This window comes from Amphibalanus amphitrite, unplaced genomic scaffold (assembly GCF_019059575.1).
Source record: "Amphibalanus amphitrite isolate SeventyFive unplaced genomic scaffold, NRLGWU_Aamphi_draft 000987F_arrow, whole genome shotgun sequence".
NCBI classification, from domain to species: Eukaryota; Metazoa; Arthropoda; class Thecostraca; order Balanomorpha; family Balanidae; genus Amphibalanus; species Amphibalanus amphitrite.
In genome coordinates, this window is record NW_024882481.1 from 39,689 (window position 1) to 60,007 (window position 20,319).

At 52.2% G+C, this 20,319-nt stretch overlaps 1 protein-coding gene across 8 annotated transcripts in view; it reads left to right on the forward strand.

Annotated features, from left to right (window-relative positions):
* Window positions 1–17,242: 17,242 nt before the first annotated feature.
* LOC122368894 (adhesion G protein-coupled receptor L1-like) overlaps window positions 17,243–20,319 on the forward strand; it is a 57,776-nt gene continuing 54,699 nt past the window's right edge. For 6 of the 8 annotated variants that reach the window (XM_043343212.1, XM_043343208.1, XM_043343210.1 and 3 more), the window contains exon 1: window positions 17,273–17,507. The gene's annotated coding sequence lies outside the window, so the exon portion shown is untranslated. Of the gene's footprint in view, window positions 17,508–20,319 lie in introns of all 8 variants that reach the window. The other 2 variants (XM_043343214.1, XM_043343215.1) reach the window with 2 other exon arrangements.

A 20,319-nucleotide genomic window follows, 5' to 3' on the forward strand; every position in this document is an offset into this window, starting at 1 on the left:
TTAGAGCGTTTTGCAGACGCTATACCTAACGCGCCAGATCTTTGCTCGGTATATGCAGTACTGCAGTGTTACTGCCATTCTGGGACGCAACATGGCGGCGTGTGGAATCTGTCATTCTGATTCTGGACGCAGGATGTGGCGCGGGTGCGGGCTGTTTCTGGGCAAGTGTAAGGTTTATGTGTGGAGCGTGTGTGTTTTTTGTGGCTGCTGCCTGCTTACAGATGTTGGGCGCCATGCTGGCTGGAATGGCGAGCGACGCCAGGTTTGGAGACCGAACACGATAACCCAAGATACAGCATTAAACATTTACTCTGGCTTCGAGCAATTCATAACGAGCAATGCCATAACACCGCGAATGTCATTAATTATAGGAACCATCTGCCCAGCTCATACCTACACAAACGGCAGTTGTTCTCCCAATGACCTCCAGCCTACAAAACAGGCTCACCGTCAGAAACAAGTTCGAATAAACAGTTATTCTTAGACCCCTGAGTGTCTAGCAAAGTTTGCAAAACTTCCTGGTGACCTTAGACGTTCTAGGACAGAGTTTTTTTTTCAGAATGGAAGTAGGGAGTGTTGATAGGAGTATAGCTGCCGCCGGCGCCACTCAATTGAAATTCGATAACAACTAAGTGCCTTGAAACAGGAACGTTCCTATAAATTGACCTAGCACGGACAATTATTGCACTGCAGCGAACATTTACTTGAGCATAACTTGCATACTATGATGTGATGTTACTGTAATGTTGAGACTTGAGTTGTTATTCACATTGCACGGTATTCTAGACAAAAGACGCTTCAGCTTACTTTCATTATTTTCAGAAAGGTAGAGGGTGTGCTAAATGCAGGAAACTCAGACAGCTTACGATCTGTATCGCTTAGGTGTTTCGGTACTGCAATTGAGAAAACCGTAAAAAATACATCACGTCTACAAGTTTAGCTCTAAAGCGTCACTGCAGCAGGTTGGGGGGGGGCTTCAGCCCCCCCCCCCCCAACCTGCTGGTCAGCCCCCCCAACTTGCCAGGCAGCCCCCCCAACATTATAAAATATGGACAAATTAAGAAAGCTCAACTTGGCAAAGTTACAATTTTGGGTAGTAGTAAAGCAGGCGTCACACTTCTTTTTGCAACCAAGGAGGTTAGGCTGTAGGGTGTAGGTTTTAGGTTTTAGGTGGTAGATTTTAGGTTGTAGGTTGCATGTTTTTGGTTGTAGGTTGTAGGTGAGTTTAGGTCAGGTTTGGTTAGGTTTGGTTTGGTTTGGTCCGATTAGAAAGCATCTCTGGAGTCTCGGTAAAGCGCCTCTCTGCTTTACGACTAACTACCCAATTTTGGCCTTAAAACTAACTGGGGGCTTTGAAAAAACTAACTGGGGGCTTTGGGGCGGTATTTTACAAGAACGGTTATCTCACCTCCCGAACGTTGTCACACTGTTTTTGTAACAAGACTATAAATAGTAAAATAGAGGTGAAATCAAGGCAGGTGAAATATAATCAGCTGATTATGTTTATGATTATGTCAAATCTTTAAAATGATAACGTCATAATGAATAAAAATAAACTGGCATTATCTTAAAAGGATTTGGTGAAAGAAATTTGCACATTCACCAACTTTTAAATGTTTTTTCATCTTTTTTTCTAAGATATCTCTTATGTCTCGCCTTCAGAAGAAGGCCAAATCCTTTTTACGGAATTTGACGCCATCGCAGGCATAATCAGCTGACGATACAGCACAAAACCTTTGGATGTTACTATGCGTGCCTTCGGCATCCGGATAATCAGGGAAAATTATCCAGCATCAGCGATAATTATCGGGGATTACGTTCGGTATCGCGATAATGAGACATGTTGAAGATAGGCACCCACCAATAATTTTCCGGCCGAGAATATCCAAACGATATTTTCCGGATACCGAACGCACGCTAAAGCGGCGCAGAAAGCAGAAAAACACAACAAAACAAAGGCGCGACACTTAACAGCTTCGTTTCGTTTGTTTAGGGGTGGGTGCAAGGCCATTGGGTGGAACTCGGACGGTAGGACGAACGATGAGGACAATTGTTCAGGGACGTACCCAAGATGGACGGGGTGCCCCCCCCCCCTCGGTGTTTTCAGGAGGCCCCCGTGGGCCGAAGGCCACGGGGCCAAAATCACGTCGGAGGCGAAATAAAGTCAAGGGAATCCCAAAAATCACGTCAGGATATTCATAGCCTCTGACCAGCCTGACAGCTAGGGTCCTTCTTACTTCCTGGGGCCTCCTGTGAATAACTGCTAGTGTCTGTGTCTGACCGCTAGGGCCCCTCTGACTCCTCAGTAGAAAGGAGGCCCTCTGTAAGAGGAGAGGAGGCCCCTCTGTAGAGAGGAGGCCCCTTTAGAGAGGAGGCCCTCTGTAGAAAGGAGGCCCTCTGTAGAGAAGAGACCATCTGTAGAAAGAAGGCCCTGTGTAGAGAGGAGGCCCTCTGTAGAAAAGAGACCGCCTGAAAGCAGAAGGCCCTCTGAAGAGAGGAGGCCCGCTGTAGAGAGGAGGCCCTCTGAAGAGAGGATGCCGTCTGTAGAGAGGACTCCCTCAGTAGAGAGAAGTCCGGAGGCCCTTTGCAGAGATGAGGTCCTCTGTAGAGAGGAGGTCCTCTGAAGAAAGGGTGCCCTCTGAAAGAGATAGACCCTCAGTAGAAAGGAAGTCCTCTGTAGAGAGGAGGCCTTCTGTAGTTGATAGGCCCTTTGAAAGGAGGAGGCCCACAGTAGAGAGGTGGTCCTCTCTAGAGAGGAGGCCCCTCTGTGTTTTGATTTTTTTTTTTGCAAATTTGTGTACGTACAGGTCAATACGAGATCGTGAGGCCAACCGTGTCAAATTGAATCGGAATTCATATGTGTACTATGGAGTGTGAAGGAACTCCGGCTTGTACTACCATACTAAAAGAGTTATAAAATTTGTGATTTGGAGCAGTGTTTTGGCAAATGCTTTTGCAAATTTTATCGGCGCTCCGCGCCTCCGATTCATACACCAATCAATAAGAAAGGTCGTGACTGTAATAACACCAACCGTTTCAAATTGAATCAAAATTCCCTAAGTGTATAGTCGACTACAGAATGATGTTCCACTCCTCAGAAGCATCATGGAGCGCTAGTTGTGCCGTTTATCACGCAATTAAGCGCCTGTCGATTGTGAGCATTAGGACAAAGTTATAATTTGTGAACTCAGCCCGTGTGATGCGGCACAGCCTACCACTCCAGGCAAATATTTACCTGTGAAAAGTGGAACATTCTTTAAAAAAAGTTTATTTTTTTTGCAAATTTTCGCAGCGCTTCGCGCCGCCGGTTCGTTAACCCGCGCCGTGCTGGGGGGGGCGTTTTTACGCCCCCCCCTCAGGTTTTTCGCGAATATCTCAAAAACGGCGGCGCGCAGCGCCGCCGTTTTTGGTACACGTGTTCCTACATCATTTCCGCACATGTTGTGAAAATTTCAGACCTAGGCCGTTCAAGGTCAGGTCACCAGGTCACGTCAAGTGACCTTACCTCAGAAAAAGTTCAAAGGCTCGCTATAGCTACACCGACTGAACGATCACTTTGAAACTTTCAGCGATTGATATGAGTAACAGTATGTATAAAATGTATATCTCGGATTTTTGATATCTGTGACCTAAGGTCAGGTCAATTTTGCGACCTCTCCATTATAAGTCAATGGGAGAAAATTGAAATGCGCCTCTTTTGGACGAATATCGTTCAAAACGCTCTCAAACATCTGTTCATAGGTAAACATGACACACTGAATAGGAAAAATGCACCTGTGACCCCTCTGTGTGCCCCTGAGGTCATCTCAGGTCATGAACGGTCGCCAGCAGTTTTTTGGCTATAACTTTTGATAGAGACGTGCTAGAGCGGTGAAAACACGTCAGATGTGTTCAGCTCGACGATACGGATCGACTGATATGCAACATGACCCTTTTCGGTCAGGTCATGACCTTGACCTGAGGTCAAATTTTCAAAATGACCTTTCAAGGTCAACGAATAGTTCATTCGACGCGTCTCGACGAGAGGAACACGATGCTGGCAAAAGTAATGTCATGGCGCTTATGAGTCAAAAGTTATTGACGAAAAAACGTTTTTCGTAAAAACGGCTATTTTTGGAGTTTTTGCCCTCTGGAGGCTAAACCGTTGACCTGAGGTCAAATCTGAGAACATTACTCAGAAAGGTCTGTAAAAGGGCTATCGAATGCGCTTTTCCGCGGCGCTGTAGCTCTATCGGTTCCCGAGATAGCCGTTGGCAGTTTCCAAAATGCTGAAATAGTCAACATTTTACCTTTGGTGACCTCTGGTGACCTGACCTTTGACCTGACCCAAAAAATGACCGAAGTGTTTTCGTCCTTATTTTTGACGCTCTTTCGATTGCCGCTTACCGCGTGTCGCTACGTGGCCCAGGAGCCGAGTTAGACGGGGGGGCGTGAAAACGCCCCCCCCCCAGCACTCGGCGGAAAGTTCAGGCCACCAGCACGGCGCGGGTTAACAGGTCAATAAGAGAGATCGCTACTGTATGCTACTAATGCATTAGGCTAAAAGTGCGGTAAGAATATCAACTACTATGTTTTTAAGTCGGTCGATACGCCCCCCCCCCAAGTAAGAAATCCGTGGCAACGCACTTGCATAGGTGGATTTAACTAAAACTACTGAGCCGAGTGACTTATAACGATAAAGCTTCATCTTATAGAAACGACGAAGACGAAATGCCTTTTGATCTCGACATACTCGCTCCCCTCCCCCGGTCGTCAGAATTCATCCATCAGACCCGTCATGTCGGCCGACCTGTAACCCCCCCCCCCACAAAAACGTTCGCCTAGATCCTCCCTTGCCCTCTGTAGAGAGGAGGCGCCCTGTAGAGAGGAGAGGAAGCCCCCCCCCGGGATCCTCCGCCCCCCCCCCCCCTTGGCCAAATCCTAGGTACGTGCCTGCAAATGTTTCGTGCATTTTGGGAGTATTCGTGTCGCTGCACGACCTGCAACTTCAAAAATAAAATTATGCTTCCAATGATATGCAGAATGCGGGGGTTTTGCGAAATACTACAATAGAAATTGTTCTGTGACAGTCCTGTTTTACCGATCACGATCCGCCTACTTTGTCGATACCGCTATCGTGGCCCTAGAAGTAGTCGAGGAGGTCCCTGAAACAGCCAAAAGGGAGCCATTAAACAGTCTACAATCTTCACACAAAAACTTGACCCTTCCGAAATGAAGTGGGTGATTGGTGAAAAGTGAGTACCTAGATTTTAGGAAATTGCAGGGGTACCTCCAAGGAACCCCTAAAACAGTTTGCCAAACTAGGGGATAGGAATCTAAATACTGAATCAATCAAGAAATTGAATCTCTCATCAGCCTTAAGTATAAGAAGAGCATACATATACCGTTTTAGTGGCATCACTTTGCATTTGAAAAGAGCGGGAACATACACTGCATAAATGTGGTTGCAAAACGTTGAGCCGGAATATAAATACCTACGCCTTATTTTATAAGCCTGAACTTGGATCCAGGGGGAGAGAATAAGTCATATCACTCAAGTCATAGACCCGCTTTTCACCACCATGGTCCACGCTCCCTCCTCCCCCCGGTCAACACCTTTTCCACTGCTGGTTTTTCCTGCCCCCCCCCCCCCGCTCAGCAACTTTCGTCGCCGCCCCACCGTCCGGGGTTCAGCCCCCCCCCCCAACCTATTTTGCGATCCTACACCCCTGTTTTCACTCACTGGAAACAAAAGCGCTGCATGCAAAGATCCACCCACTTAATCAGCTTTATGGCCAGTGGCCACCCACGCACGCATTACTGGCTGGCACAAAAGTGCCTGAGCGCTGTCAATGAACTGACAAGTGGAGTTAAAGTATACAGCTTCTGCAATACCACGGGGGCAAAAATAGGTGAGCCTTTTCCGTGATTCGTCAGCACCGCGCGAGCTGGGACTTGCCTTTGCAAACGAGCCCGATTTTATCAACAATGACACAAGCCAGGGTCGTACAACAACAAATAGAGCATTGCAGCGCCAAACAGGATGGTTTCCTGCTAGCCTTGTTCCACCCAGGCCCTTCCATTGCACAAAGAGATAAGTTTCACAATATGTTCCGCGGACGGTGGTTGTTAGGGCAGACGAGCTGCTGCGATCGGAGTGTGTCCTTGAGTAGTGCTCTCCAGGGACCTCGCTCCTAGACCAGCTCCAGCACTGCATGGGCCACGGTGACACGCCGCAGGCTGTCCCGGGTCACGTGTGTCACTGACACCAGACACCGACGACACTGACACGGTCAGAGGTCACCCGAGGAGGCGACACAGCCCACCTGAATCAACACTGGGCAGACACGGCGCCTGGCACGCCCGAGAGCGTGCCTGCAACATACCCAGGGTGGACTGAACAGACTCGAGATGGTGAAACCCGATCCAACGGTCACCAAGGCAGAGAACGAACGCCCACTCTCGTACATAACAACCTCACGAGAGGACAAACTGGTCAGAGCACACAGGCACCAGAGCTGGCGATGGCTAATTCCATCTGAAGCGGCAGCTGAGGTTCGTTGAGCCCAAACCGCACACAGCTCGCCGAGCAGCCGTGCCCCGGGATTTGCCCACTCAGGAGCTGTATGATCACGGGGCGTGCGCGGTGCCGGGACGCTGAGCAGTGACGGTAGAGATCCGTGTGGACTATGGGTGGAGGGCACGGTCGGCCTGCCATGGACGGGAGCCCCACTCCCGGCCCGGTAGTCTGGCCGCCCCAACCACTGCACTTCAGCACTGAGACCACTGCAACGGCCTCCCACCAAACACGCGTGAGTGCGGCCGCTACGGACGTTAGGCGTTGCGCAAGGGTAGCGACTGCGTTCCGGGTCGGATGCCTCCGTCCGGTGGCAGGGTCGTCTGTCAGATAATGTCTGCAGTGACAGCCCGCCGCTACCTGTCACACGGAGCCGCGTGGGTGACAGTGGCGCGGAGAGGGCTGCTGGGGTCCCCAGGGAGGCCCGGCCGGCCGGTTTAGGAGGAGCGGTTCCCAGACCTGAGTCGAGGAAACCACAGGATGGTGACGGTCACATGCGCACAGAGTATCAGCCGAGCAACGAGCAGCTGCCGATCGACAGATAAAGACGTCATTCAGTCCACCAGTATCGACACCGCTGCATCGCAGTCTTCAAATAACAAATGCTGCTCGACTTGAAAAAGGTGACGTGCTGACATGACAAAGACGCAAGCTGTCTCCTCGCTGCTGAGCCGCGGGATTAACTTTGAACTGTCGTGAGAGGAGACCATCAGACGCCGAAACTCATCGGCCTAACGACCGGGCGTCATCGCGGGGCAGCGGCCTGTGATGACGGCCGTCACCGGAACCGAGCGACCTCTGATGACATTTAATGGCGTCACGTGACGGCCGGTCGTAACGCCGGAGCCGGCGGCAGATGAGTAGAAACTGGGGCCGCCTCAGCCGCCTCAGCAGCACAGGTCGGCCAGTGACACGGCGTCCTCCGCACCAATGGCCGCGTATACATTCAATTACGTGTCACGTACGATGGCGCCGCAGCGGCCCCCCTTACCCGACCGAAGGGCGTGATGGACGACGTTGGGGATGGCGAACGCGCGAAATGCAACACCCGATAACCCCCTGGACGGCCGTTTGCGCTTATTCGATTACGGAGCCAATTGCGCGCAGCAGAAATACGGTTCGCCTATGCAAAGTGCTCGGCGCCCCAGGGAGCACCGCGCGGATGATTGCCCCGAGTTGATTAAATTTTAGCCGCTTCTGAAGCATCGACGATTACAAAGCCGGCATTTTGATGTCTCTGTGGACTCGTCCAGTGAGACACCACTAAGTGGCTCGACTGGCTCGAGTTTCGTAAGTAACATTTTAGCGCTTCGGTGCACTCACGAGTCATGGCAACCACGAAATAGTCCGTGTGGAACGGTTGGCCATGACCACGTTTTCACGGTACCTTGAATCTGTTCCCAGAGTGCGCTGTGTCTCTTTTAACAATACGCGGTTCCCAGTGCAAGCCAGTACTCGTTCATCGAGTGACCACAACCCAACCGCAGAGGCAGTAGCCAAGGCATCGGCCCCACATTCGAGTCCTAAAACTCAAGACACATCTAGTTCTACATATATGAGCCACCTTCGAGCCGGATAAGTCTCACTCGTGCTATGCAGAAATGAATTCGAGCCCCTGAATCCCACTTGAGCACTGTGGCTTGTATTCGATCAAGCTGAGTTCCCAGATCAATCAGTCCTTTTTTAGCGAAACTAGCAAGCGGCCGCTGGGCCTTCTCATAATTAATTTGACTGTTTCGAGCCACACCCATTTCAGCTGCAGACTCGTCGGGTTAAAGAAAGAGCAGCACTGGACGAACCGATACGAACTGGTGGCTCGAGGGGAGCTGTTTTGAGCTGCTCCGTCTACACAAGTCTCTGTGTCCTGCCTGTCTTGGCGACCAACGCTCGCCAGCATGCTGCGGTGGGGGAGGCAGCCTCATAGATGAGTAGTGACCAGTCGACATGCACATCGACACACACAAAGGTAATGACTTCTCTGAGCCACATTAGAGAGTTGAGACCACTACCCGTCGAAGGGTCCGCGGTGACCGGGTGACCCGTCCAGGTCACGCTCTGACCTCTGACCTCCGGCTCCCACCAGTGAGGCCGCACAGCGGTGGTATCATTGCTGGATCAATTTAAATTTGTAAATGTTATTTACGTCTGGTCGGCTGCGAGCCGATAGGTGACCGGCACGCTATATGAGTCTGTGTCTAATGGGGGTCTGCTGCTGATCCGACCTGCTCCGGCCGGGCTGTCGTGACAGAGCTCTGCTCCGAGGGCGCCCACGTCCCGGGCCGCGACCGGTCAGCTGCAGTACCTTCCCCGAAAAACAATCTCCAGCGGGTGTTTGTTATATATAATCATATTGCAGGCTGCTGAAATAATATTTATTTTCATGGGTAATGATTGGTGAAGGTACCTTGGAGGCGTTCCTTCAATGCGAGCACTGTGGGGCTTCACAATGAGCCCAACAATATGGCGACGGTAAATCATCAGAAAAGAAGCGTGTCTTATATATTAAAACAAATATATTAACCGAGATCCTAGTTATCAACACATGACACGGCTAATGACGTCATCAGCTCGTTAGCCTGTGGATATGACGTTCATGCGTTGCAGAACACCTCGTTTAGATGCAGTGCAGGCCAGCCAGTCCTCTTTTCCTCCAGGCACCCTCAAAACTTGCTCAATACATCATACTGCTATACTTACTGTTACGCTAGCCTGCCATGTTTTATTTATTTACGGTTGGAGAAAGCAAAATGCCAAAAGCTTGTAAGTTTTACGCTTTGCGATTTTTTACTTTCCATTTTCAGAGTGAGATCAAACTGTTGATTATTTTCATTAAAATGTATGATGGTTAACTTCACAAAAAACAATTTTCTAAGTTGCAACACCAGGGGCACAACACAAGTGCCCCTTAAGCCCTGAGTCTGACAGTGGCTGACAGGAGCTCTCAACCCCGCAGGCCTCTCCAGCAGCAGACCAGTGTCGGGCCGCATAAACTGCAGCGCCAGTTTGGCTGTTTACATTCGATCGGTAAATAGGCGGCCATCTGTTTATGGTAGCCGGCCGCGAGTGGCGTATGTGGCCGGCCAAAAACGTCCCACCGCGCCCGGCTGCGGCAACCAGCCGCCGTAAATATTAGCTCCAGGAGCACCTCTGCCCCGAATAGCGACAGCAGAAAGAAAGCGCTGTCGTCGGCAACAGAAACAGCGGCCGTGACGTGGCCGCTCGCCGGTCACATGACGTGACGTTCAGTGGTCACGCACCGACCTTCTGAGGCCCCCTGTCATGACCCGAGGGACTACCATGGATCGTCAGAGCGCGCCATGACCTCAGACCTCAGAACCCGCGTGTGGTCGGCTGTCCACTTCAAATCATTTGAATGCGGTCATGTGTCGTATGCCTCTACCCTATGTGAGCAGTTTTCTTTTTCTGCGCGGTCTCAGCGATCGATCGGTGGTATGTTTGAAGCTGGCGGTGTAGGTTGGCAGATTACCAAGAGGCCATATGTGGTCACGAGCTGTCCTCAGACGTCCTTCGGGACGGACAGTGGCCACCCGTGCGGTCCACGTCATCATTGGGTGGACAGGATGGTACATATCACTCGTGCTGGCAAAGATTAAAAATCTGACCTGTCAATTGTTATCGATAAAGGGCCACCATCTTTTGCAAAATGACCAATCGCTACCATAATCACCAAGCAAAACCTTCGAATATTCGTCAAAATAAGAAAAATCTACAAATAGACCGAACTTTATTCCGTTTAGATCAGTGAAACAGAAGGATACCAAACGGTAGGTAAACTTTTACCATGAATCATCATTTAGAGTAAAAATAGACTATGTCGTCAGGCATTCGATGAAATCATCTAACGTTCGTCTTGACAGTCGAAGAACATAAAACAGTCCTACATTCTAGTCCCTGTATCCATTCTTCCCAACTTTTTTATTAAAAGCAACCCAGATACGTCACGACCCAGACGGCCGTCAGTTCATGACGTCAGCGCTTCCAACTCCGTTCGAACGGTCGAAATAGCAGTACGCCGAGCAGACGTCGAAATCGAGTGAACATCTGAGCCACCGGAGCATCACGATGGGCCAGTCATCACTTCGAGATTCGTTTCCGACTGGTTGCGATTGAGGACCTCAGTCAGCGTTCGGGTGGCGGCGATACGGCAGAGATCGAGCGCTCTCCAGCTTGATATGTGACCGGACCATCCGGCGAGCGCGGCACCCACAGCCGACCCGACCGGCGAACCCACCCGGGAGCTGCCGGAAGAGGAACCCTTCCAGTGATGGATGCCGCCGCGCAGCCGCCCCAGCCACGCACCACAGCCGCCACCCGTCGCGACGGCGGCGACGGCGGCGACGGAGGCGTCGCGCCCGTCAGTGTCTGACGTCCTACTGGATCCGTTTCCGATTTCAGTCCCGGGCGTCGGCTCCAGCTTCGATTTCCGAGTCTTTGGCATAATTTCTAGCTGACGCTTCCCTCTCAATATGCTCCGAGTCTGACTCCATGGCAGAGCTGGGCCCGGTCGGTCGCAGCCGGTCGATGTTACCCAGATAGCTGGCGGCTTTGATAGGCCATGGCGTGCGAGCGAGTGGCGTGCGCCCGCCGAAAGCAGGCTTTACAGCGCGCCGATGCCTGTCCCTGTGGTCCAACTTTGGCCGAGTACACGGCCGTAAACCGGGTCGTGTGGTGCCGCCCCCCGCCGCCGACCGGCTATGGGTGGTAAATACACCGCCAACTTGTCCCGTTTCCAGCTGCGGACACTGATAGGGCTGATGGCGAGCTAAAAGCCACGGTGCTGCGCCGCAGGTATAGCCCCTGATTAGAGCGAAGTTTGCCAGTCTGCGGTGACATTATGCGAAGGTGCCCTTCAGAAGGTGCCGTGATGGTGTGATTTGGCAGCCTCTGGAGCAGTGTTCACACCGACAAAATGACTCAACTACAAAGTGTCAAGTTCAAGAGGGTGAATAACTTGGGTGAAATGAAAGTAAGTTCATGTAACGACTCGACCTAAGAAGTGAAAAGCAGCGGCACATATAGGCATTCTCTCAAAACAAGCAGCGTTCTGTCAGCATAATTTGCGCATGCAATGCTATGATGTGAGACGTTTGACGACCTAACGAAGAATACAAACCTTATTTGACACCACAAACTTTACTTCAATGTCTGCACATCCGGGACCGTGGGAAGGTCAGAAATCATCCAACCGTTGCACAGCTAGATGCCGGTCAGATATAAGGACACAAAGGCTCGGAACTCCATTTAAATGGGAGACAAAGGGACACAGCACGACTCAACGGCCGCATCGCCCTGCATCTGTCGGCACCATCAGAGGGACTGTGACTCGGCTGGGCTGAATGTGCACGGTACTGTGAGCAGGACGAGCTGTGTACGGATACCCATCACACTTGAACCACACTGAAACGCATGCCGTACTGTACTGCAGTCCATTGCAATGAGGGGCAAAGTGTCGCATTTTGCCCCTTTTCACCAACTGTGGTACATTTTGTTCTGGTGTGAAGCATCTGTACCGCTATGAACCATACAAGCGGGCAAAACTATCATTTCTTTGTCCATTATTTTGCAATGCCTTGGTATGGCAGGAGTCCCAAGTCTGACCTCATGCAGCACTAGTGTATCATGTCAGCCCTCCTTCACCTGCGGAGCCGGGCAGCGGCGCTCGTATGATCTCCATTTCTCGCTGGTCCAGATCCTCCTCCATAAGAGAATGCCTCCTTTATGATGCAGCGAACAATCACTCCCGGATACAGCGGTATCTCAATCATGCATCAGACAATCCGCGGCCGGCAGACCCGTGCCGTCGGATGACCTATCGGCCTGTGGCACCGGCCGGGGCAGTGATCCCTGGTCGGTTCCCCATGGACTGCTTCAACGGCATTGAGAACAGGCTATCAATCTCGACAAAGAACACAATATGGGCGCCATGGTGCCTTATATTGAGAATCAGAAAATCACCTACATATCGAGGCATTGTCTGACCAGCACACATGTGACGATATGCGTTACTTTCCCTTGCAGCTGTGGCTTCAAGCTTCGCCCTCCGCTTCAGCCGCCGTCAAGGCACAGGTCACGCATCGGTGGCCCAGCTCACGCATGCCACCACGCGCAGCCGACACCCAGTCACGTGGCTGGGCCAGACACGTGGCACGTGTGACGCGTGACGGCCACCGACCATCCGTGACGATCCAGTGACGGTCCGTGACGATCCAGTGACGGTCGGCTAACGACGCCATTTCTCTTTGTGATACGACCACGGTTTGAAACCATAGCACCGATGTCCTCAGAGGTATCATTCTCCAGTAATGTCGCTCGGAACTATTGTAACTCAGTTGATCACCGAATTTTTCCATCGGAACTTGACCTAGCCTGGACTGGCAGGTCCCTTGAGCCGGCACAAAATCGACCCTGAGAGCGGATGTATTTTATCTGCCTTGTCTACACATTGTTCGAATGAATGCACACATACCTACGCAAAAACACCCTCTACCTTGCACCGTGTTCGATGAGGAATGAAATCGAGTTGACATCTGTAGCTTTACAGTGGATACTTCCTACACAGTTAAGAGAGAGACGTTGTCTCGATCCGTGGGCGGGTCGGATGTGTTCCGTCTCTGCAGTCAACCCGGCGTGGGAGGAACAACTGCCGCCTCCGAGACCAAATCCTGCTGTAATTGACAATCTACAACATACTCCCACAGACAAAACACGCGTGTAGGCGAGTGCATTGAACACAAAAGATGCTCGCTATAACCGAACCGAACTGACGGGTTGTGGGTGTACGATAGAAAAATCGCACGATTGTACAATGTATACGCAACACACACCTGCCCAATCGACACAAGACTGACACATTCCTTACGCACAAGGTCACAAGGTCAGTGCGGGGCTCGAGAGGGGGGACTGTGACACTCGAGGGAGGGGGGATGTGACGGTCGTGAGCTTGACAGCACAGTGTGACCCTGCACCAGGGACGCAGTAACCGCTGCAAGAAATAACAAACACCGCATCTGCTGGGGTACCTACTGCGGTCAGCGATGGGCCGCGGGCGGCGGTCAGCGGGGCCGGGCCGGGGGTCAGGGGAGGGGGCGTACCCCCCTCAGCAGCGTGCCCAGCCGTAACTAACGCCGTCAGCCGGCACTGACTGGCCCGTATTGACACGAGCCCGCCGGCGGCCGGCCTCCACCCTTCATCGCGCACATTGGCCGCGCCCCGCTACGGCCGTCTGTTTCCGCCGGCACGGCGACTACGGCCGGCTACGGCCGAGCACGGCCCGAGCACGGCCGGCCGCGCGGCGGCGAGGTGCCAGTAATGGGCCGGAGAACACGAGTTTGTGCCGCCAATGAAGTCACCCCAGCGGCGGTAAATTTGGCCCGAGCGACAAACGTCCGTAGGACACGGATAGGGAACGGGGGCGAATCGGACCGCTGTTCTAGATCGGGACGACTGCTATTAGAAACGGCCCGAACCGGCATTTGTTCAGGCATGCCGCCATGCCCAAACATCAGCCCACTAAGCAAAAGCACGCTTCTTTCTTCAGGACAGCGCTCGAACGTGCTGGACCGCCAGTGAGAGGGTCGCCGTTGCCCTCAGTTGTTTGTCAAGTGGCAAATGACAGGTTGAGTCAACCACAGCCGCCCCTGCAGCCAGCTCCCCCTGACTGACCTCTGCGTCAGGGGTCACAGAGAACGCACAGGCACGCCGCGGCGGCTCGGCGGCGCGAGGACAGTTTTTATTTGGCACAGGACTGTGAACTAAGAGGGACAGAAAAGGGGAGGGCAGAGTCGACTGCCCGCCTGGCCTGTTCGCCTGGCTAACCTTAGATAAAAGGTCCCCTGTGGCGGCAAACCGACACAAGTTGGGACTGTTCCCGAATGGTGTGTGCTTAGTGGATAATCGTCTAGTGAGTTGCAGATTGCACGTCTGCACACACAGATCATCTAGATAGATGACATCATACAGCTGGAGGCGGCTCAGATCCACCGGAAGCGCGCGGCTTTGATGCACACGCGGTGCGCCGCCGCGCCGGTGTCTCTTGAAACTTAGTGCACCGTGCAAACAAGTTACTTAGTTTACCGTCCTGCAGTGTCTGGTAGTTCATATCAAATGTGCACCATAATTACGAGCGAGCGAGCGCAGCGAGCGAAGCGAAGTCTTTTCAATATAACGGAAAAATCTCAGTATGAGCGGCCCGGCCCGGCCCGGCCCGGCCCGGCCAACGCTTTTGAGAGGCTTATATCTCAGCAACCGCTGTACCGATTGGCCTGCGGTCTTTTTTGCTGGGTAGCCCCATCCCTTCTACCCCGTAATTGACTACTTTTGATACACCTCAGTGACCGTCGTGGCACGTGCCACGTGAAAAGTCAAGGGTGTTCAAGCTGTTTTGCAAAAGTAGTGATTTTGAGAGGCTCATATCTCAGCAGCCGCTTGGGCAATTGACTTGCGGTAATTTTTGTAGGGTAGCAGCATCCCTTCTACCAAAAATAGGATACTCTTGATGCATGTGGGTCACCCCCAGTGCACGTGCAAAATACAACAATAAGAGGTGTCAAATTTGTTCCCATTTTAACCCGCGCACCGACGGGGGGGGGGCGGATATCCGCCCCCCCTGAGGTTTTTCGCGAATAGCGGGAAAACCGCGGCGCGTAGCGCCGCGAAATTTGGTATGACTATACCCTCATTAATTTTACACATGGTGTGCAAGTTTGAACTTCCTACCTTTTAAGGTCAGGTCACCAGGTCACTTTGAATGACCCAACCTCAAGTCACTTTTTTGCAACTTTGTCACCGTGCCACAGCTACAGTAGATGTCGGAGGCCTTTGAAAGTCGCAGGATATTATTAGGTCATTAGTAGCTACAAGTTGTATATCTCGGAATTTTGATATCGGTGACCTAAGGTCAGGTCAATTTCGCGACCTCCCCATTATAAGTCAATGGGGGAAAAATCAACTCCCTGTTTTTACCACTGAAACGGGTCGGAATGGCCCCATATACTTTACATGACTTCATATACGATCAACCTTCACTACCTTGAGGTCTGTTTTGCTGTTGGGCAGCTGTGAGGTCATGTGACGTCATCAAAGGTCACCAAAGGTTTTTGGCCAATAACTCCGTACAGGAACAAGATACAGACGCGTGGATGGTCTCATTGTGTTCAGCTCGTCAAGACGCATCGAATGATATACATGATGACCTCGAGGTCACGTGACCTGAGGTCAACCTTTGACCTTGACCTTTCGAGGTCAACATTTATATCATTCGATGCGGATTGACGAGAGGATCACGATGATGCCCTTAGTTTGTTCCTATCTTGACTGATTCGAAAGTTATTCGAGAAAAACTCTCCATATCTAGCACCGCCATTTTGACTTTTTCGACCCCTGTGACGTCATCTTTGACCTGACCTGAAAATGACCTTAGTAAAAATTGTAGATCTTGCCCGTGCGTATCCGATGCCGTTTACCGCTTGTCGCTATCTTGCTTTGTTCTCGAGATCTCAGGGGGGGCGGTCATCCGCCCCCCCCCCGTCGGTGCGAAGTTGGCGCAGACCCCCGTCGGTGCGCGGGTTAATAACTCGGTAATTACTGGGGCGATTTCGCTGAAACTTGGCATACAGGTAGGCACTCACCAGGCAATGCATTCCCATGTGTTGCGGTTAAGGTGCTACTGCACGTGCGCACGTGCAGGGGGCGCTTCCAGATCTCGAGAACGGCTGGGTCGATTGCGCTCAAATTTGGTACACGGTTGGGGACCAGTTAGTAGGGTGCCGTGCAAAAGTCATTTTGGACCCCGTTTGCACGTACGCACGTGCAGAATGCCGCTTCCAGATCTCAGGAACGGCTGGGCCGATTGCGTTCAAATTTGGCACACGGCTATCGACCGGTTAGAAGGGTGTTTTGCGCAAGTCCGTTGATAGTACCCTCTCGCCCTTCCGCACGTGCAGGGCTCACTATCTCGCTCACTCGTTCTTCGCCCAAAAGGCGTTTTACTGGTTACTAATTCACTGAGGCACATGAGCACCTGATTTTTGTTTTGCATTAACCCGAAAGCTATAATCATTGTTGATTAACATTTTATTCGGTTCTTCCTTTTTTTATCGCTTTTTTCTTTATCGTTTTGAGAAACGATTTCCATCATTTAAGGAAATTTGATGAAGTGGCTAGTGAAGGCATTATAACACAGGCAAGCACCTTTAGCATACACAATAGATTTTACTTCGGAGGCAAAAGGGTCCTCAATATTTTAATTCGATCGACATTTTTTACTAATTGGCTGTGATATTTTATGTTAAACGTTTCAAATATTTCAATTACCATTTTTGAAAGTCACATCGCTATGCAAAATAAATACTTTATTATAAGAGCAATATTCTACAGGGCTTCCAATGTTTTAACATGTTCAATTATTGTCCGTTCCATCTCACACTCAACAACGCGGTTCATTCACAGAAAATTGCTAAGCACAGGAACGGCTGAGAAATCACCACACTTTTCAGCCCATCGCCATTTTCCCCCACTTCCGGGCTGTGATTTTCGCGGCGGGCTGTCGTCGGCGGCACCTTTGTGACCCTCCCCCCCCCCCGAGCGAGCGGGGAGGGCGCTCCCCAAGTGCGGCGGACGGCAGCGCGCCGACCTGCGCGCCGCCTAGCGAGCTCCAGAGCAAACCTCGGCCAGCGTCCGGAGCCGGCGGCCGGCCGCCAGTCGCCGCCGAGGAGAGTGGAGGGGTGGACGCACGTCGGACGATCCGTGACCGTGGCCTGCCGACGCGCCGAGCCAGTGATCAGTCTTTCTGTGGACCGGGGAACGGTAGCCGCCTCAGGGCCGCACGTTCTGCCCGCGGCGCTCGTTCAGTCAGTGGACGGACGGAGAGTTTTGACCGGCGCGCTGCATTGTGACATGTGAGAGGACGCCGACTCGGGGAAACAGATCTCAGGTGAGTTCACCCGCCGTGATGGTGGGATTTTGTCACCGCTTCACACACTCGCATATATCACACACATCGCAGGCGCGCATTATATTTCATTGACTCACGGCGAATTCGATCTCTAACTGAAATTAGAGCCCAGTGGAAAATATTTGGCCTTCGCGGGTGGCAGCCGATCGGGTCTCACGCTCCGCTGGCTTTGCTGAGGAGGTGGCCTCTCTCACACCCCGTGTCATGGCCACCTCGGCGCCGTCAAATTAGCGGCCCGATCGACGCCGATCCATCGACGCCCAGTTTTTACCACCTCTGAAAGGCGCCCGCATCGGCGGCGGCGTGGCCGTCTTCACCCCTGCCGCGGGCCATCTCCATATCAATGGCCGGCCACAATGCGCCCATATGGCCCTCGGCGGGCCCGGCGCGGCGCTACGGCGGTAGCGCGGCCCATTTTCGTTCATCTCTCGGGCTCGATTGAGGCCGGCGGACTCAGAGTAAACAGTCATCTTCCTGCGCGCTCCGAGAGGAGCTCACTGAATGCCACCTCTTGACGGCCGCCGCTCACAGCAGCCGCACAAAATAACAGCAGCGACGAGTCCGCAGATTAAAAATCCGCTACTGAAATTCAGCCTCACTTGAGGATCGCTGGCGCCCCTGATACGGAGCCTCGGAGAGCGAAAGGATTGGTCGGCGTCCGTTCAAGGCTGTCGCTGGCCGTGATCAGACTTTTTCCCACGCTCGGTTCGGCCGGCGTGCCGGGCTGTCACCGGAGCAGGTTTTGACCTGTCGGCACATGGAGCTGAAAACTGTTATTTCGCCTACTGTTTGGTTCACAATTTGCCACTGTCTTGTCCGCTGTCAGTGAGCGGACAGGCGTTCCAAGCCGCCTGCATTACGGTCCGATTTGCCGCGCCTGCCTCGCGTTGTAAGTCGGCTCGCGTGTCGGCACCGGCTCTTTGTCCGCACCAGTGCGCCCAAATACGTCAGCCGAGCGGCGAGGCTCCCCGTGGTGTGTCGGAGGCGCACGTTTTCCTGCGAGTGGCCGCGGTCCGGTCCGGGCAGGGCCGTCGGGAGCTGCCAGTCGGACTCGCCAGTAATCTGCGGATTCCGCCATCCGGCACGATCGCCCGCTGGATGCGTCCGCCGGCCGTGTCCGTCTCCGCTTCTCCGGAGATGGTCTCCGCGTCTCACGGAGAATCGTCTCCCGGAGACAATCGGGTCACATTCAGCATGTATCAACCTGGGACGTGCTGTCGCGCCCGGCGGCCGGTCGCGGCGGACATTTAATTCGGCCAGAAATACCAGGTCGGCTGTGTCTCAGGCTGGTCGGCCCGTTTAAATCCCTCCAAATACCGGGCCGCGAGTTTCCTAAGTGTGGAACTGCCCATACCTAAGGTCTATGATTGGCGCAAGCTTCGCCGAGATGACGTTACAGGCTGTGACGTCATGGCTCACAGTCGGCTGACCAATCGCTGCACGATTATAGGCTAGCGGCGCGCGGCACTAGCGCCCCTGGTGTTATTATGGGAAGTTGAGCAATTACATTAACCCGCGCCGTGCTGGTGGCCTGAACTTTCCGCCGAGTGCTGGGGGGGGGGGCGTTTTCACGCCCCCCCCCCGTCTAACTCGGCTCCTGGGCCACGTAGCGACACGCGAAAAGCGGCAATCGAAAGAGCGTCAAAAATAAGGACGAAAACACTTCGGTCATTTTTTGGGTCAGGTCAAAGGTCAGGTCACCAGAGGTCACCAAAGGTAAAATGTTGACTATTTCAACACTTTGGAAACTGCCAACGGCTATCTCGGGAACCGATAGAGCTACAGCGCCGCGGAAAGACGCATTCGATAGCCCTTTTACAGACCTTTCTGAGTAATGTTCTCAGATTTGACCTCAGGTCAACGGTTTAGCCTCCAGAGGGCAAAAACTCCAAAAATAGCCGTTTTTACGAAAAACGTTTTTTCGTCAATAACTTTTGACTCATAAGCGCCATGACATTACTTTTGCCAGCATCGTGTTCCTTTCGTCGAGACGCGTCGAATGAACTATTCGTTGACCTTGAAAGGTCATTTTGAAAATTTGACCTCAGGTCAAGGTCATGACCTGACCGAAAAGGGTCATGTTGCATATCAGTCGATCCGTATCGTCGAGCTGAACACATCTGACGTGTTTTCACCGCTCTAGCACGTCTCTATCAAAAGTTATAGCCAAAAAACTGCTGGCGACCGTTCATGACCTGAGATGACCTCAGGGGCACACAGAGGGGTCACAGGTGCATTTTTCCTATTCAGTGTGTCATGTTTACCTATGAACCGATGTTTGAGAGCGTTTTGAACGACATTCGTCCAAAAGAGGCGCATTTCAATTTTCTCCCATTGACTTATAATGGAGAGGTCGCAAAATTGACCTGACCTTAGGTCACAGATATCAAAAATCCGAGATATACATTTTATACATACTGTTACTCATATCAATCGCTGAAAGTTTCAAAGTGATCGTTCAGTCGGTGTAGCTATAGCGAGCCTTTGAACTTTTTCTGAGGTAAGGTCACTTGACGTGACCTGGTGACCTGACCTTGAACGGCCTAGGTCTGAAATTTTCACAACATGTGCGGAAATGATGTAGGAACACGTGTACCAAAAACGGCGGCGCTGCGCGCCGCCGTTTTTGAGATATTCGCGAAAAACCTGAGGGGGGGGGGCGTAAAAACGCCCCCCCCCCAGCACGGCGCGGGTTAAAATCTAATGCATAGCTTGTGTTGGGAACAATTATGTATTACTAAGGCGTCAATGTCTCACAAATTAATTCGTCCATGCTCCTCACATTTTGCAA